This window comes from Protopterus annectens, chromosome 1.part2 (assembly GCF_019279795.1).
Source record: "Protopterus annectens isolate FY-2018-M chromosome 1.part2, PAN1.0, whole genome shotgun sequence".
In the NCBI taxonomy this organism is placed as follows: Eukaryota; Metazoa; Chordata; order Ceratodontiformes; family Protopteridae; genus Protopterus; species Protopterus annectens.
Genome location: NC_056727.1, coordinates 325,245,796 through 325,265,248, shown reverse-complemented (window position 1 = coordinate 325,265,248; position 19,453 = coordinate 325,245,796).

Sequence of the window (19,453 nt, the reverse complement as noted above, 5' to 3'; positions counted from 1 at the left end):
CTCACTACAGGATATGTGCCCACAGAATGGCGTACAGCAACAGTTGTCCCACTCCACAAAGGTGGAGCCTCTACGGACCCTGGAAACTATCGCCCCATAAGCCTGACTAGCTTAGTCTGCAAGGCTATGGAGAGGATCATCATGGAGCTCATAAACAAAGACATTGGGGACCTACAGACACTAGATCCTACCCAGTTCGGCTTTGTCAAGGGCAGATCCTGCCTTTTGAACCTGGTTGACTTCTTCGAAACAGTCACCAAAGCCATAGATGAAGGAAAGGTAGTCCACACAGCCTATCTGGACCTTGCAAAGGCATTTGACACAATACCCCACTCGGGCATCATAGATAAGCTATCCAGCTTAAATATAAACCCCTATGTCACAAGATGGGTCGCAAACTGGCTCAAAGACAGAACCCACAGAGTGAGAGTTGCTGGAGCCATGTCAGACTCGAAACCGGTCACAAGTGGCATCCCACAGGGTTCTGTCCTGGGACCACTCTTGTTCAGTATATACTTTTCCGAGGTACAGGCAAACGTGGGAGGACTATGGCTCACCAAGTTTGCAGATGACTGCAAACTGGGTGCCATAATCAACTCTCCAGCTGACACAAACATCCTTCAAAAAGGTCTCACAGAGACAGATAACTGGTGCCAGCACCATGGTTTAAGGCTAAATGCCCAAAAATGTATAGTCATACCCTTTGGCAAAAACAATGTGCCCACAAATTACCACATAGGCAGAAACCCATTAAGTACAGAGAAAGTTATTAGGGACCTGGGGACCCAAGTTGATATCAATCTCTCCTTTGAAAACCACATTGCCAAAGTGGTTAGAAAGACCTTCTACATAGCCCACCTCATCACGAAGGGTTTCACATCTAGATCAAGAGAGGTAATTGTGCCCCTTTATTCATCCCTCATCAGGCCCATCATAGAATACAATGCCCTTTTGGGATGTACCTTACCCGACACCTGCAGCAATTAGAAAGACCCCAAAAGTATCTCACCAAGAGGATCAAGGGTCTCAAACAGATGCCTTATGCTGCTCGGTTAAAAAAACTCCAGCTCTACTCAGTTGCATACCGCCTACTTTGAGGCGATCTATGCCTGACATACAAAGCTATGTCAAATCCAGAATTAATGGACATGCTCCACCTCAGTAAATCTAAATCCCTTAGAGCCACACGCTCGAGGGACTTGAACCTCAGCACAGAAATAAATAGAACTTGCTGGAGGGACAGGTTCATAACCCAGAGGCTCCCTTCGCTCTGGAATAGAATTCCAGTTCATGTGAGGCAGAGCACCTCACTGAATCTCTTCAAGAAGAATCTCGATAGGTGTATGGGGGATCGTAGGTTTGTCCCAGGGATTACTCCCGTGTCACTATTAGACAGAGGCACAGTAAACTAAACCTTAAAAAGGGCACAGTATACTCAAATCAAGGGGTGGCGTAAGCCATACAGAATCGGGCTAGGCTTATAATTGCCCCAGGGCAGATAGCCTAGTATGAACCTATGAACCTATGAAAATTAAGATCCCAAGGAGGAGGAATAGGCTTTTCTGGAATCTTAATATGAAGGACACCTTTAAGAAATCGATATCAAAATAAGAGGTCAAAGGAAGATTCAAGGGCAAAGAAGCAGAAATGGCTGACAAATGGGTCTTCACAGAAAAATAGGACAAGCATGACTGGAGCAACTCACACAAATGAGAGGACCCTGTTTAAGACCATGGCACCAGACCAAAAAATCTCTTCCATTTGGACATATAAGATTTTCTAGTTGAGAGCATCCTTGCCTCTTGTAAAACTCTAAGCATATCCTCATAAAAGAGGTGCCTGAAAGGGATCAAAACCCTGTCAATCACAATGTCAGTTGCAGAGTGGACAAGTGGGGATGGATGACACACGTATTGTCCTCTGAGGAGATCCAAGCCGGTGAGGTAACTCATGATGATTGTCCTTGGTCAGATGCATTATTTCTGACAGACTAGTCCACAATACATTTTTAAAGTCTGCCAACTGAATATAGCCCCAAAAATATACGTTGCCAATTATCTCTTTTTTCCCCATCAAATTTCCAACATTTAAAGTCCACCTGAGGAAACATTCTTTGAGTCTGCTTGGGGTATTAAAATACCTATGCAAACAATTCCAAGCAAAAATCAAAAATCTTCTAGACTTTGTTGCATATTTGGGAGTGCTACATATATACGCCCCTTGTTTCTCTGTGAACTTTCCAACCTCCTCTAATTCCTATAGTTATCATACAATACTTTATATGCCCAACTAATCTACCCACACCCCCTGCAAATTATAAACTCTCAGTCTGAGATCAAACAATCCCCATGGAAAGGAAATATTTGCCTGCTCATGGATTGTCGATCTTGCACAGCTGTCAAATACATGTCTGTGTCAACCAAATGGTGTTGCTGCACTGAGTGTTGGAGCACTTGCCTTTCACTCCAAAACTTGGCACCAACATATATCGATGTCCTTGGCACACACACACACACACACACACACACACACACACACACACACACACACACACACACAAATACATGCATACACAGACACAAATACATGCATATACACACACACACACACACACACACACACACACACACACACACACACACACACACACACACACACACACACACACAAACACACACTTGTCCAACACAACAGTAAAACACACCACACTATCTAAATATCTAAACTCCCCAACTATATATATATATATATATATATATATATACATATATATATATATATATGTGGGTTCCATACACTAGATCGAATTTTCATTAATTCAAAATAGTGCATGGAATGCTCAATGCAGCGAAAGTGCACTTAATCGAAAGTGCACTTACGCGAAGTTCAGTACAATGAACGGGTGTTGTACTGAACTTCCGTGCAGTACTCACAGACCTTAGGGTTAAGGCACGGGTCATAGTAAGGGGGATAGCATGACCAGTGCCCTAATGCTAAAGTCTGTGATGACTGCAGTGCAGTGAAGGACATAGCAATGTCCTCCACTATGGTGCGATAGTCATGAACCTTAGGGTTAGGGCATGGGTTAGGGTAAGGGGGTAGCTTTACTAACTATCCCCTAACCCTAACCCGTGCCCTAACCCTATGGTCCATGACTATCGCCTTATAGTGGAGGACATAGCTTTTTTATGTCCTCCACTATGCTGCTGTGTTTTCGTGAAGTGCACTTACGAAAAAGTTCACTTTCGTTAAAGTGAACTTTCGCAGAAGTGAGGCTTCCTATTACAAGTTCGAAGTAGTGAATCCATATATATATCTGTGTGTGTGTGTGTGTGTGTGTGTGTGTGTGTATATATATATATATATATATATATATATATATATATATATATATATATACACATACACACATACACACACACACACACACACACACACATACATATATATATATATATATATATATATATATATATATATATATGTATGTATAAAACAACTCTGGGATCACACTACAGTGAAGAAATCTGGACAAAGCCCTAAGGGACAATCGTCTCTACCAAGCCATAAACTTGGTAGAATGACCGGTATAGCATAAGCACATAGCGCACACCTCCCAAACCATCAGAGTAAGGAATCTGGACAAAGCCATAAGGGACAATCGTCTCTACAAACCCAGAAAGTTGATAGAATAACAGGTTTAGCATTAGCATAAAGGGTACAAAGTAAAAAACACAACAACCAAATATATATATTTTTTTCATATATGCAATAAAGTTTAAGCGTAGCTGCATGGGTGTGCCCATTGCTTAGCTATGCTTAACCCAGCTGAAATGGCAGGATAAGTTAAAAAGCAGTAGACATCCAGCATAAACAGAAGTGCAATAGTGTAGCTGTTAGAGTGTATGCTTTGCATGTAGTCATTCACGGTTTGAGCCTCACCAAAGCAATTTCCATTTTGTATGTGTAAACATAACATTTTTTAATTTTATTTTTATTTATGTAAGAAGAAACTTATTTTTCTCAACCAGAGTAGTGTATTAGGCCCAGATGTGAGGTGTCAGTGTACTAAATTAGTGAACTCCCCATATAAACACAAGTGCCCCATATAGTATAGTCACACAAGAATAAATTAAGTACAGCACATAGGGGGATGTCAGGGAAGGTAAATAAAATCTATATTATGTAATGAATGATGAATCAATCCCATACAAATGGTAGACCAATATAATAAATCATAAGCAATGCTAAGCATTGCACAGCTATGCTGACCAGGTGTAAGACTGCATACATATGAATACTAAGCAATGACTAGCCCAGCTAAGTGGATTTGCCCTTTGATAAGCAATGGTGAACCTGCCCCTTTAAGCACAGCTAACCTTAGCTAAGCAGGTTTGCCCGTAGCTAATGTCCCGCCTGTGTATATGATGGATAGGTATGCCTAAATGTTTCTCTATTTCCCTTACAGCTGCAGCTGAGTGGGCTATGAACAAGGAAGCCCATGCCAGCAGGTTGGAAAGGCTGGATAGCAAGGCTGGTGAGTAACAATCCTGCTTGTAGTAGTCATACCAAATAAATATAAAGGAGTAAAATGTCACCTGGTACTATAAAAAATGTGTATGGTTTGTACTGAATAAACCAGACAATATGACAGTAATAGTGCCATATAGATTATATTTAAATAAAAGTGTAACTGCCTGGCAATAAAGTTCTATATCCTGGACTGGTTGTGTTTCTTCTGGTATTGTATGACCTCACATGTTGCATTCACCAAGATCTGATGTCTGAATAGCACTGTTGTGTCAACCACTGTTTCTCACACTGTGCTACATAAAAAATATCTCTAGGAATGTCTGTATAAGAATTTTGTAATTATAAGGTCAGATTGTACAACCAAGAGAGACTTAGGCAGAAAACGCAGAAGGAAGAGACAGCAGTTTTTTAATAGGTCACTCTGATGAAATGCAAGTAGTTGTATTTTTAGCAGACACAGCCATGGTTTGAATCCCAAGAGTGGTAGTAAACTGTATGCATAATCTTAACTAGGATTTTGGGAATATCTGTAGAAACAGTCAGGTAGTGTTAACAAACATTCCCCCTGCAGGTCTGTCAGGTAAGATAACTGTTACTGTCTGGCAATAAAGTTCTAAATCTTAGACTGGTTGTGTTTACTCTGGTATTGTATGGACTCACATGTTGCATTCACCAAGATCTGATATCCAAATGTTGTGTCAACCATTGCTTCTCACACTGTGCTACATAAAAAATATGTCTAGGAATGTCTGTATAAGAATGTTGTAATTACAAGGTCAGATCTTACAACCAAGAGAGACTTAGAAAACACTGAATGAAAAAATAGCAGCTTCTCAATAGCTCACTCTGATGAAATGCAAATTGTTGTATTTGTAGCAGACACAGCCATGGTTCGAATGCCAGGATTGGTAGTAAGCTGTAAGCATAATCATACCTCTCAACTGTACAGATTATCATAGAATGTCCAGATGTCTGGCTCATATTTTTGACCTGTTACTCTTCTTTCCTGGCAAATCACTGGGATGATCTCAGGACTGAAGTCACTAAATAATGACATAAATTTGACTTTCAGACTTCAAATCCTTCAGAAAATATATATTAAAACAAATCCTGTTACTCTAGCAACCTTCTAAAAGTTTATAAGAGCAATATGTAAAATATGTCCCTATTTGTACCCCCATTTTGTCAAGCTTTGTCTAGATGTTTTGCATGAAGAGGTTGAGAGGTATGTGTATAGTTTTAACTAGGAATCTGAGAATATGTGTAGAAACAGTCTGGTAGTGTTAACAAACATTCCCTCCACAGATCTACCAGGTAAGAGAAGTAGAATGTAGCTATAGGATGGTTGAAGTATAACTGTGTACAAACATATCACTGCCCAAACCAAGGCCATATGGTATTGTAATAATACCTGTAGAGTAATTATTAGAGCCATTATCATTAAAGTTGTGAGTACTGCAAGAATATACAAGTTGTTAATTGACATCTCCCCCCCCCACCATATCTGCAACAATAATCTAAACACAACAATCAATGGGTATGCTTTACACCAAACCTACTGTTGGGACATATGTCCTATTGTTCAACAAATATTGAAATCTGTTTCTATTAATGTTCCATGTTGAAATACTATCATTGGTGGCCTGTTGCTATCAATGTAACCTGCATGCTGTTGTAATGGCCACTGTGGTTTCATATATGCATGTGCTCTGTTTGCTATGCAACTGTTCCAAATCTGTTGTGCTGGGTTAATGGGAATATCTATGCATGCTGCTATAACTAATCTTGGACTGTGTTGGCTATTAATAACCCACATATGTTCTAAAACTGCAACACCATAGCACTTTTGGGAAGGCCGATCCCAGCGGACCCACCTCTCCAACCTCATCTGGCAGTGGCACCGAGCCCCAGAACATTTGGGACCCACCCCAGGACCTCCTTGTCTGCTGGTCCTGCACCACTTACAGGTGGAACCATTTCAGGGGATGGGGCTCACCCCCCCCCCCCGGGAGCGGATGCAGACAGGATACTGATACCCGAAGCCAGGTCCAGGGATTGGTGCATAGTGAGCTCTGAAAGGAGTTTGGAGATCTGCTACGCCAGCTTGAGGGCCACGTGGTGCAATTTGAGGGTCAGTCTGCCCCTCCTGCTCAGCCCTCAGCACAGCCACCTTCAGGGCCATGAAGGTGCAGTGGTGACTGCCCATGGGTGGGGACCTCAGTCCCACTGTTTCCATTTGGGGAATCATGGGCTTGCGATTTCCAAACACCCCACCCCATCCAATGTGTTTATCCCCTACATTTCATATACCACCCCTGTATGCTGTCTTGCCTGTCTTCCTACCCAACCTACCTCCCCAAATATACCCACTATCCTTCTGCAACATCCTAATTTCACCTAAAAAAAAAAAAAAAAAAAATCCAGCCCCATACATGGCTGTCCATTTCGTAAAAGTATCCACTGGACATATGTAACGTGATCTAATTGGCTTTACAACTCATTATTGTTGTCCTCAGCCCTCTCTCACAGGTTTGAGTGTTGAAATATACCTCCAAATTTAGTATATATGCACAGCTGTTGCTGTAGAAGAAATGGACAGCTATGGACCTTCCCTACACCCGTCCTGCACATCCCTAGCTATTTTCCCTGTTGTCTTTCCCTCTGAGTGTCCCCTTTTTCACCACTTTACTATCACCCCTTTTTTCTTTTCTTTTAAAGAAATTAGCATGGGGGTAAGAAGGAGTAAGCTGTTTTAAGCAGCAGTAAGCAGTTTTGTGCATGTTTGCACAATGCTAAGCTAAGCCTACATAGAATAAGCAAGTATTGGCTTAACTGTGTTTTAGCAGTGCTTAGCTCTGCGCAAACCCACACAAACCCACTTACAACTGCTTAAAACTGCTTCAATCACCCTGTCACCATCAGCTATTGTTTTTGTCAGCAAAATAAATAATCAGCCCTACCAAATCTTGAACCCAGTACCATGTACACTATTGTCAGCACAATGTACAACTACTCCATCTGAGTTCTACTACTGACTATTTTTTTTTTAAATATATCATTGAAGACAGGTATAGAATACTGTGGAACCAGTCATGTTTATAATGCATAAATATACAAATATGGATTTGTATGGTGATAGATACAAATGAAAAGTGTATACATCAGATATATGTAGCTGTACATACAAACTTAGACATATAGAATATGTACATATATATCATAAAATAATATATATGTGCAGATATAAAAAAACAAATTGTATGGCTATTTCAGTAATATATATATATATATATATATATATATATATATATATATATATACAGATAAATATATCTTACCACTATATATAAATATATATCCAGGTACACACACACACACACACACACATATACATATATATATATATACATATATATACACATATATATATATATATATATATATATATATATTTGCACATAACATGTACTGCAGTCATACCCAGAAGCATACCTCCCCACCCAATAGATCTGGAGAAAGGCTGCAAATGGGGGGGACACTAGGGACACAATGTACGTCCTGCATGTATTTTTATTATTTTACATTTGTTTACCGGGAAAGTCTGACTGGACTAGGTCCATTTACAGCAGAGGACTCTGGAGAAAAGCTCCACAATTATAACAATAATACATGTTTTATACAGAATTATAAAAATACTACATGTTTTAAACAGAATTATAAGAACTAGCTAGCAGTGAAGAACACCAATAGATCTTTACATGTGGGAATTTATAGACAGACAAGACATAATAGATATTTACATGTAGGAATTTTTGGACAGTCAAGACATATTAAAACAATATTATTCACATTTTCACTCTAGAAATATGAATACATGCAAAATATATGTCAGCAGTGATCATGGTTGATGAGCTACTAACTAGTAATAGCTTAAATGTTAGTAATTTAGAGAATTACAGTGAAGTAATTAGAAGACATCATTGTCAATGGAGGGTGAGAGGTAGGAAGCACTTATTTTTATGTAATACATGGACATAACCAGGTATTCAGTAGGTGTGCTTTTAGGGTGTTTTTGAAGTGTGAGGTAGAGAAGCTTGCTGTTATTGAAGGGGGGGGGGGTATTCCAGTTTTTAGCAACTGTGTGGGAGAATAGTGCTTTTCCTGTGGTATTATTAGCTCTAGTGATACTGAGGAGTGATTTGTCATTAGAGTGGAGGTATGAATTTGCTGTGTATTGAGTTAGTAGTTGCCTTAGTGATGTGGTTTTATTAGGATATTTTAGAATGTTGTAAGTAATGACTAGCTGGTAGAAATTGAAAAGTTGTGGAAATTCTAACCATTGTATGTCCCTAAGAGCTATACAGTGGTGTGTTCTGAAGGAGGAGTTGTTAGCAAACTTGGCAATCTTATTATAGCATGAGTCAAGTTTATCCAGGTCTGTTTTTCTGATATGGGTAAGAATAGGTGCTGCATACATTAGTGTGGAGAATAGGTGACTTTGTGCTAGGGTGATTCTAGCTTGATCTGAGAGGAAGTTTTTGAGCCTATAGATTGTACCCATTGCTTTGCGAACCTTTTTGATAGTTTGAGATATATGGACATCGAAGTGAAGGTTTTTCACAATTTTGATGCCCAGGAGTTTGGTGTGGGTTGAAGGGGAAATAGTGGTAGCATTTCTGGAAATGATAGTAAAGGACAGAGTAGTAGTTTTTGATTTGTTGGGAGTAAATAACAATAATGTAGTCTTGTTGGGGTTCAGGATGAGTTGCATGCCAGTAATCCATTTTTCCACAGAGCTTAATGATTCTTGGGTGAGTTGTTAAAGGGAGGGGAGGGAAGGTATTAGAGTGGAATCATCTGCATACTGTATAAGTGAGGTCTGCTTGGTTGTGGTATGTAAGTTATTGGTGAAAATAGAAAAGAGAAGTGGGCCTAGTATTGAGTCTTGTGGTACACCTATGGAAGTTGGAAGTTGAGGGGAAAGTATACCTTGCCATTGGACAGACTGCTGCCTGTCAGATAGATAATTCCCAAACCAGGCAATGGTAGATTGTGCAAAGGATAGGGAGGCTAGAGTATCTAGTAGTATAGTGTGTGAGACCATATCGAATGCCTTGGAGAGATCCAGAAATATGGCAGATGTGAAGTTATTATTATTCCTGTGTTGGTTAACTATGTTAGTAAAGGAAAGAAGAGCAGTAGTTGTGCTGTGATGTGGCCGGAAGCCATGTTGTGTGGTGGACAGGAGTTTGTATGTTTCATGACTTGAAAGTGAATGCATTTCTCTAGAAGTTTAGAAAGGGGAGATAAAATGGCGATTGGATGGTAATTTGAGAAGTCATAAGAATTTTCACCTTTATGAAGAGGGATGATGTATGATACTTTCCACAGTTGAGGGATATAGGATTCTTATATGGAGCTGTTAATGAGGATGGACACAGGGTATGATATGGATTCAGCAGCCATTCTAAGGAAGTTGGCAGGTAAATTATCAGCTGCAAGGGTGGTAGGTTTAAGGTTCAGAAGGAGTTTCTTAATTGATGAGATAGGAACAGGTGAGAGAGTTAGGGGGAGAATTTTGTTTGGATGTTTGGTTGGTGAATATGAATGGTTATTTTTGGATAATTGGTTAGATAAGGCTAGAATAGAGACAATGAAATGGTTGTTAAATTGAGAGGTTATATCCATGCCATTATTGGCTAAGTTGGGAGTACGAGTGGTAGTTTTGCTTGATTTCAGTAAGGAGTTGATGGTTTGCCAAACTTTTTGTGGGTTTCTTAAGTGTTTTGTTTGGGCATTAAGGGAATAGTTCTGTTTGGTAAGTTTGGTTTGTCTTTTGGGTTGCTTCCTAAGTTGTTGGTAAGTTTGTTTGGATAGGGCAGTGTTTTCCCTCTTTCAGAGTTTCCAGGCCTTATCTCTGAACTTTAGTAGGGCTCTAGTGTCTCTACTTAGCCATGGTGCATAGTTAGCATTTACTCTGACATTCTTAGTTGGGGCAATGCTGTTGAGGACATTGTTAATAGTACTGTAAAGTAACTGACTCCCTGATCTAGTCTAAGGGTTAGTAGAGGTTCCCAGTTACATTGTCTTAGAATTGAGTTAAGATCCTGAGGATTTAGGTTGCGGTCTTGTTGGATTTGCCTATGAACTATGGGCTTAGGTAAGCTATTGCGTTTGCATAATAGGAATGTGGGTAGGTGGTCACTAAGACTATCTTGTAGAAAGCCTGTCTGGTAGTTTTGTTTGGAGCAGTTGACCAGTGTCCAATTGAGTATGGATTGTTTTTGTGATTTTTTTTTTCTATTCTGGTAAGTTCATCAATGAGTTGTGAGAACCCATAGAGATTTATGTGGTTAGAGGGGCAGTTGAAATTGCAGGATACCCAGTCAGTATTTAGGTCACCTAGCAGAATATTTTCTTGTGGTAGATTATCTCTAGACCATTGCAAGATTTCCTCAATTATGGAAGTGCTGTTTCCTGGTGGGATGTAGCAGCAGAGGATATTGATTTTTTTGTTTTGTTTATGCAGAGAACTGAACCTAGTGTTTCAGCATTTTTGAATTTAGGTAGAGGGGTTTGCATAGGCTGGAGATTTAGTGTATTTTTAAAGAGAATTGCTATTCCACCTCCTTTTTTACCTGCTCTATCTAGTCTTAGTATATTATAGCCTGGTGGGAGGATTTCTTCATTTTGGATATTTGGTATAAGCCATGTCTCAGTAATGGTCAGTATGTCAGGAGTGTAGTGGCCTATGAATGCATGCAGGTCAGGTAGTCTATTCGCTATGCTTCTTGCATTGCTGTTCAGAATGAATAGGTCAGTTGTTTGTTTGGATATACACAGGGTGTTATATGGACCTGGGTTTGGGTGTATGTCGCCTGAGGCAAGTAGTGTCTGTGAGTGATAGTAGGTGTTTGTGTGTGTGACATCTTTTTTGGATCTAGGTGATACTTTTATAGTGTTGCATCGTGGTGTGTGGAACTTATATATATATATATATATATATATATATATATATATATATATATATATATATAAAATATGGTGCTATCATTAAATATTGTAGAATTTATAAAAAAGTTTGTGTGGGGTTTTGTAGGCATGGAAGTAAGTGTTATATGGAATGTAGAACTGTCTAGTGGTATATTAGTTTGGATGGATGTGATGCAGGTGAGTGTTGTGAGAGCTAGTGAGATTGATACTAGAGTGATTTGCATGTTATACGTAAGTGATTTTTGGGTGTTGGTAGTAAGCTGGTTAAGGAATAAAGGAGAAGGTGGGGGTGTGGTTAGTAGGAATAATTTGTCAGATATAGGTGGTGAGTCAGGTAGGGGTGTGACTAAAGATGTTATTATAAAGTAGCTGATTGGTTTGGCTGTGGTCAGGTGATGAGAGGTTAGAAATAAATGTGGGTATAGTAGGTGCGGGTGGGTAATGGGGCAGGTTAGGGGAGTGGAGTGAGCTGAGCGTAGTGAGGCAAATGGAGCGAGGCCCACACAGATCACGAGACTGCAGAGGTAATCAGTGTGCTCTTTCCAGGGCATGTAGTGACTGAGAGTAAATTTGTACAGTTTTAATATATAATATCAGAGCACCTTGTGTATGTGGGTGCAGGTAAAATAGCTTTAACCTGTACTTTCGGAGTACTTTGTTTCTTTAGGCACAGAACTAATGGGGAAGCCTAATGTGACACTATCAAGGGAAGGGGAGGAGGGAGGATATTCAGTGGGGGGAATGGTAGTGAAACCTGATCTAGAGCCCTACCTAGGAGGTAAGAGCTGGGGAAAAAAGTATCAGGCATCTAAGTAATGAAGGTAAGCAGTGTTGTAGTTTAATGGCAGGGATAATGCCAGTTACTGTGTTATACTATTTATTCACAGTGAATGTAAAAAAATAATTGTTTTGAAGGGACCTGGGTGACTTCAGTAGGCAGTAATACTGGAGAATTTAAATAACTGTAGAGCACTGTTTTGCTTACAAGATGTGCTGCTAATCTGAGCTAAGATTCAGCTATTTAGTGGTGTTCTGCTACCAGCTAGTGGCAGTTAATTTCAATGACAGGGATTGGGAAAAGGAGGGGGGGCGACCTTGTAATTGTGCATGCTAAGCCAATATAATAAAATTAAGTAAAAGCACTAAGAACTAGATGTAAAAATTAGTTAACAGGGAATACACCTACATAACAATATTGCAGAGAGTAAAAGTCCCAGTAGTAAGTCCCTTTGCCTTCACTGTTTGCAGAATAATTTTCTGAAATTCTTCACTTGGGAGGGAGAGGGGCAGCTATGAGAGATGTAGACCTAGAGATAAGACTATTTCAGACAGTAAAACTCCCAGTACTGACTCATTTTGCCCTTAATTGTTTGCAGGATAATTATCAGAAATTCTTCACTGTAGAATGTTGCTACAGGAACAGGGTGTGTGTCAGCACACATGTTCAGAAGGACATCAGTTTTGAAACTGTAATGTATGCCATCATATACTGACAAAATCCCCACATGATCACAGTGATTTACCATAGGAAGGAATAAAATTATACTGTGTAACAGACCACAAATATGGGCAATAAAAATGGACAGTCTGGAGCAATCTGGCTGGTTGACAGGTATGCTCAGAACAGCTTAGTGCAAGAAAGCATAACCAAGCCTGACAAAGGGGGTGGGAGGCATGAAAATGTGGACATTACAAAAAAACTGGAATAGTTGAGCTGACACATATGATGCAGTAACACCCTCCTGTCTGTTTCAACATCTAGTGAGTGGAATAGCACAAGTCCAAAGCCCGTTGACCTACTAGTAGTTAGTCACAAACTCTTCACATCTTCCCACTGATGTGTCAGAAATACACAATGCTTATGGGGGCCAGGCAACACTTACATAGGTTCATAGGTTAGCACTAGGCTAACTGCCCTTGTAAGCCTAGCCAATTATCCTTTGTGAGACTCAAACCCTGCACCTTGTGTTTGTAAGGTAAACACCTTAACTATTAGGCCACCCTCCCAACCCAGCAAAATAAATAAATTGTACATCCTATACTCAAACCCAGAACCATCAAGACTATAGCCCTACACATACATGTCCTGCCAGAGGAATATTTACAACATTTCAGATTTACATCTGCCAAATATCTGGACATAACATCAAATTAGGTAAAATACACTGAGCTTCTAGCCATGTCACCAAGCAATATCCAAACTACAGGCAAACTGACACAACAAAAAAAGCAATCTGGCTATGGGGGTATACACATGTAATTGCAAATATACCAGACACTCCAGGGATGTAACAGCACTGAGAAACAGACACCAGTCTGTAAGTGTATACACTATAAGGAGTTTGCATCTGTACTGCTCTTACCTGGCATGAAACCATACTGCAGATCATCAATCATGAACATGTTCTCAACCTAGATGCCACCACCCTTTACCATTACCTCATCCTGTGACTGAGCAATGTTATCCCTCACCTCTGCAGACCACCATTGTTCAGATTAGCAGTACCCATACATATTCACCAACATCTCACACATCCTCTCACTTTCCAGGATTACAGTAAACAATCCAGTTAAAAATACCACTGCCATGTCTAATAAACCACTGTTGTGGAAGTGGGTGGCCCCCAGAAAACTGTCGAGGAGCGCCCAGTTAAGGCAAAACTCCACATCAGTGTACTGAGGTTACATTCCAACTGTATACTAACAGTCTGTAGATGCATATGTCATTGCAAAATAAGAGTACTGGATGGGGTTTAGTAATGCACACGTGCCCATTTCAGGTGAAGATGAGCAAATAGTGTAATATCATAGTGTATACTGTACCTGTGCAGACATATATCATTGCACCTGGACCAATGGCTATTGTGAAGCTGCTGACAATACCTCTACCTTGCAATACCTAGGTACCTCCTATCAACACGAGGCACAGCAGCCTGAGACCATTAAGTATGACATCCTCCTGTTGTGGCTTACCAATACCCCAGACATTTTAAGGCCATGCACGTGGCTATGAACTGAACTGTTATAGTCAGCAAATTGCACGTATCTGGAAGACCACCTGTGGTGAAGTTCACTGCAAGATATCACAGGGGCCTATTTGCATGAGATGTCACATATCAGTATCATAACTCACAAACCTGTTATTGCAAGACTTCTGGATAATGATTGCCAAAATGTGGGGACAGAGTGCCAATAGTAGGGACATGTTGTATACAGTACTGTGATACAGTGTATATAAAAGTTGTATACACATATCACAGTGCCAGGTATTTGTGAGATATGAAAATGTGAGCACAATATACAAGACCAAAGCCATGCAACTTGTATTGTGACCTATAATCTGTACCATGAAAATATCAACCATAAAACTCTGTTAGGGGAACATGTATGTGGAATGGTAACAGTCCAAGAAGCTAGATGCATATGTGTGGACCTTTGTCAACTCCATCCCCACATACAGTCACAATGGCAACACATCCCCATCACCATTGGCCACAAGTGAAGGACAACAGGTGCAGGCACAGGACATGCAAGTGTGAAGACTTTGGAAAGAGAGCACGCAGCCACTAGCCATAGCCAGACTGCTGGTGAGGTCACACACAGGCAAATGGGCAGGGGTGTTTGAAGGAGGACTGATGCCTGTCCAGCACATGTAGCAAGCACCAATGCAGCAGGTACCAGGGGCATGTTTCGGGCTGTAATGGATGCAGGCACATAATGAACCTAACACCAGACAACTGCACAGGGTTGTGGCAGAACATCTCCCTGGTGCTCATGTCTGTCTCCAGGACTTTGTTGCAGCTAGGTGTGAGGGCAATGAGATCATGGATAAATGGTTGGTTCACATTGGGGCACTCATCAGACATGGAATATATGGGACTGAACTTATGGCAGGGGAGAGTCAGCAGCTGTGTGGATGTAGCTCAGCACCACAATCAGCTGGCAGTCCATGTGGCCATCCGCCATCATGCTTCCATAGTGGCAGTGACACTGGCAGTACTGATGGTGGTGTGCTGTTCATGCTACACCATAGCAGGCCATGGCCACGTGGTCCTGGCCTGTCACAAGAGGATCATGGTTTCAGCAGACATCAGCCAACATTGCAGAGTGGTACTGCCTCAGCCCTTGTGACTGATTGTGCCAGTCAGACCCATGGCAGGTCCATTCCCTGTGTCCATGGCTACAGAGGGTGAACTGTATACCATGCAATGTATGGGCCACAGCTGTCCACAAAACATCAGTGTATGGCAGCCACATAGTGTAATTTTGTGCAGGCAGACACAGACACACACACAAGCACACATATCACAATCAGGAAAGAGGTCACCTCCACACACATGCACCAAACATGCATAGGCGATATCATTCCCACACCCCAAACACAGACCCATAATGTCAAATGAATGGCACAGCCAAGGGCTCTTGCAAACACGCACAATATGCTCTGCATATGATGAAACCTGTGCCAGATCCCTTCCATCCAAACCATCAATGCAAGGACATGAAATTATGGGTCTGATGCACAGGGTGAACATACTTAGTTGTAGCTATGTAATGCTGAGTGTCGAAATTTAACTCCAAATTCAGTATATATGCACAGCTTTTGCTGTAGAAGAAATGGACTGCTATGGACCTTCCCTAACCTATCCTGCACATCCCTAGATATGTTTCATATTGTTTTACCCTCTTTGTGCCTCCCTTTTCAGCACTTTCCTCTCACCCCTTTTTTCTTTTCTTTTAATGAAATTCTACACATATACCTGCAGGATGTACATTGTGTCCCTAGTGTTGGTCCATTGCCCCCCCCCCCATTTGCAGCCTTTGTCCACATGTGTTGCACTTAGGGGAGGGGAGGTATTCTTCTGGGTATGACTCCTGTACATCAGTACATGTGATGCACATATAAATATATGTATATGTATATATATATATATATATATATATATATATATATATATATATAGATATAGATATAGATATGTGTGTGTGTGTGGGTGTGTGTATGTGTGTGTGTGTGTATGCATGTATATATAAATATATATATATATATATATATATATATATATATATAGATAGATAGATAGATATATGTGTGTGTGTGTGTGTGTGTATATATATATATATATATATACATATATATATATATATATATATATATATATATATATGAATGAATATATCAGTAGATATATGTCTATATAGGTATATCTCTCTCTCTCTCTCTATATATATATATATATATATATATATATATATATATATATTTAAATATATGACTACTGCTATAAATGTATATTATTTCTTTATATGTCTGCAGATATATATTTATTTTATTATATATATGTACATATTCTACATGTGTAAGTTCATATGTACAGCTGCATATATCTGATGTATACACTTTTCATTTTTATCTATCACCATACAAATCCATATATGTATATTTATATATTATAAACATGACTGGTTCCACAGTATTCTATACTTCTCTTCAATGATATATTTAAAAGAAAAAAGTAGTAGAGCTCAGATGGAGTAGTGGTGCACTGCTCTGACTATAATGCACATGATCCTGGGTTCAAGACTGGGTACTGCTGATTATTTGTTTTCTGGCCAAAACAGTGGCTAAGGGTGACATCATGATTAAAGCAGATGTAAGCAGTAGTAAGTGGGACTACGTCTGTCTGCGCGGTGCTAAGCGATGTATACACAGATTAAGCACTTTTATAGCTAACTGTCATTAAGCATATTTAACCGGAAGTTAGCATTGTGTACCGCCACACAAACCTGCTTACAACTGCTTAAATGTCCCTTAATTGGTCTGTATCCAACAGCCCGTGTTCTGCTGAGCAACAAAATAATCAGCCCTAGCAAGTCTTGAACCCAGGAGGCTGCACACTATATATATACATATATATATATATATATATATATATATATATATATATATATATATATATATATATATATATATATATATATATATATATATTTATATATATATATATATATATATATATATATATATATATATATATCTGTGTGTGATGTTTAATCAAACATATCATGCAGCACAGTCATTCAACAGTAGAAAAAAATGTGTGTGTGTGTGTGTGTGTGTGTGTGTGTGTGTGTGTGTGTGTGCATAAAGTGTAGTTAGGTAGCATAGGATAGTGGTTTGTAGGATGACGTTGGTGATCAAAATGAGGAGTGTGAGGGCAGCACCAAGGATCAAATGGTGGAAACTGAAAAAGCGTAATTGTGAGTTGGAGTTCAGGGATGAGTTAAGAAAGGCACTGGATGGCAGTGAAGAGTTAACAAATAGCTGGGTAACTACAGCAGAGCTAGTAAGGGAGATGTCTAGAAAAGTGCTTGGTTTGCCATCTGGACAGAGGAAGGAAGACAATGAGACATGGTTGTGCAATGAGGAAGTACAGGAGAGGATAAAGAGAAAGAGGTTGGCAAAAAAGAAGTGGGATTGTCAGAGAGATGAAGAAAGTAGACAGCAGTACAAGGAGATGAGGTGCATGGCAAAGAGATAGGTGGTGAAGGCTACGGATAAGGCATATGAAGAGCTGCATGAAATGTTGGACACTAAGGAGGGAGAAATGGACCTGTACCATTTGGTTAGACAGAGGGACTGAGCTAGGAAAGATGTGCAGCAGGTAAAAGGGGCAAATTTAAAAAAAATGTTTTGGGGTTTGTTAAAAACCAAAAAAAGAAAAATGGAAATTTTTGGGAAAAAATTTTTTTCAAACTCAATTTTAGTTTTTTTAAAAGGTTTTTGTGGAAAAAAATGGTTTTAAGGGGGAAATTTTTCCCCCTAAATAAAATTTTAAAAAATTTTTTTAAATTTAAAATTAATTTTTAAAATTTTTTTTTTAAAATTTTTTTTATTTTTTAAAAATTTTGGTTGGTTTTAAAAAATTAAAGGGGTTTTTCAGTTTTTTGGGGGTTTTGGGGGGTTTGTTTTTTTAAAAGAAAGGAGATTTGGGCTTACCCCCTTGGTAGGGGGTTTTTTAAAAAGTGAGCATATTAGGGGCCGTAGAAAAAGGAAATGGGGTTTGGGAAAAATAGGTTTTCCCCCGGGAAAAAGAGAAGAGTTTTTTGGGGTCAGAGGGGGGGGTTCAAAGGGGATTTGGGGGGTTTTGGGGAGGAAAAAAAGGGTCAAAAAAGGTAGGGGAATGGGTTTTAAATTTAGGGAAAAAAAAAAAAAACATGGGAAAACCCCTAAAAAGGAAGAAGGGTTTAATTAACCCCAACCCCAAAAAATTAAATTCGGGGTTTTTTAAAAAAAAAAGAAGAAGGAATGTTAAAAACTTTCAAAATAATTTTAGAAGGGGGGTTTAGGGGAAAAAATTGGAAGAAAGAGGGGGTTTTTTTAGTTTTTACAGATTTTTAGAAATGGAGGAAGGGGGTGAAATGTTGCATTTTTTAAGTATGTTGGTTACAATTTTAATTTTAAAGAAATAACAATAAGAAAGTTTGGAGGTGTTAACATGGATGCCCTTTTGTTTTGGGAAAAATAAGTATTTCTTAGTTCAGTGAAAATTTGTTAAGGGTTATTTGTTTTAACTTTAAAAAATAAAGGGGGGTTGTTTGGTTAAGTAATGTCAAAATGTAAGGTTTTTATTTAAAATTACGTATCCGGTTTTTAATTATTGGGGACATAAGTTTTACCCTTTATTTGGTGATTATGTAAAGGGATGGTAGATTTAGTATGTTTGGAAGGGGGGCGGGGATGGAGATGGAAGTTAGAAGGTGAAGTAGGTAGAGTTAGGTTATGAGGAGGGAAGGAATCAAGGTTGGAAGGGGATGAGTTAAATCTTGGATAATTTCAGTGGGATTAAAGGGGAAAGAGTAAGTGGAGGGGGAAAATGTAAGGGTTTTTAAAGACCAGTTAAAGGAGTTTTTAATGAAAGGTTTT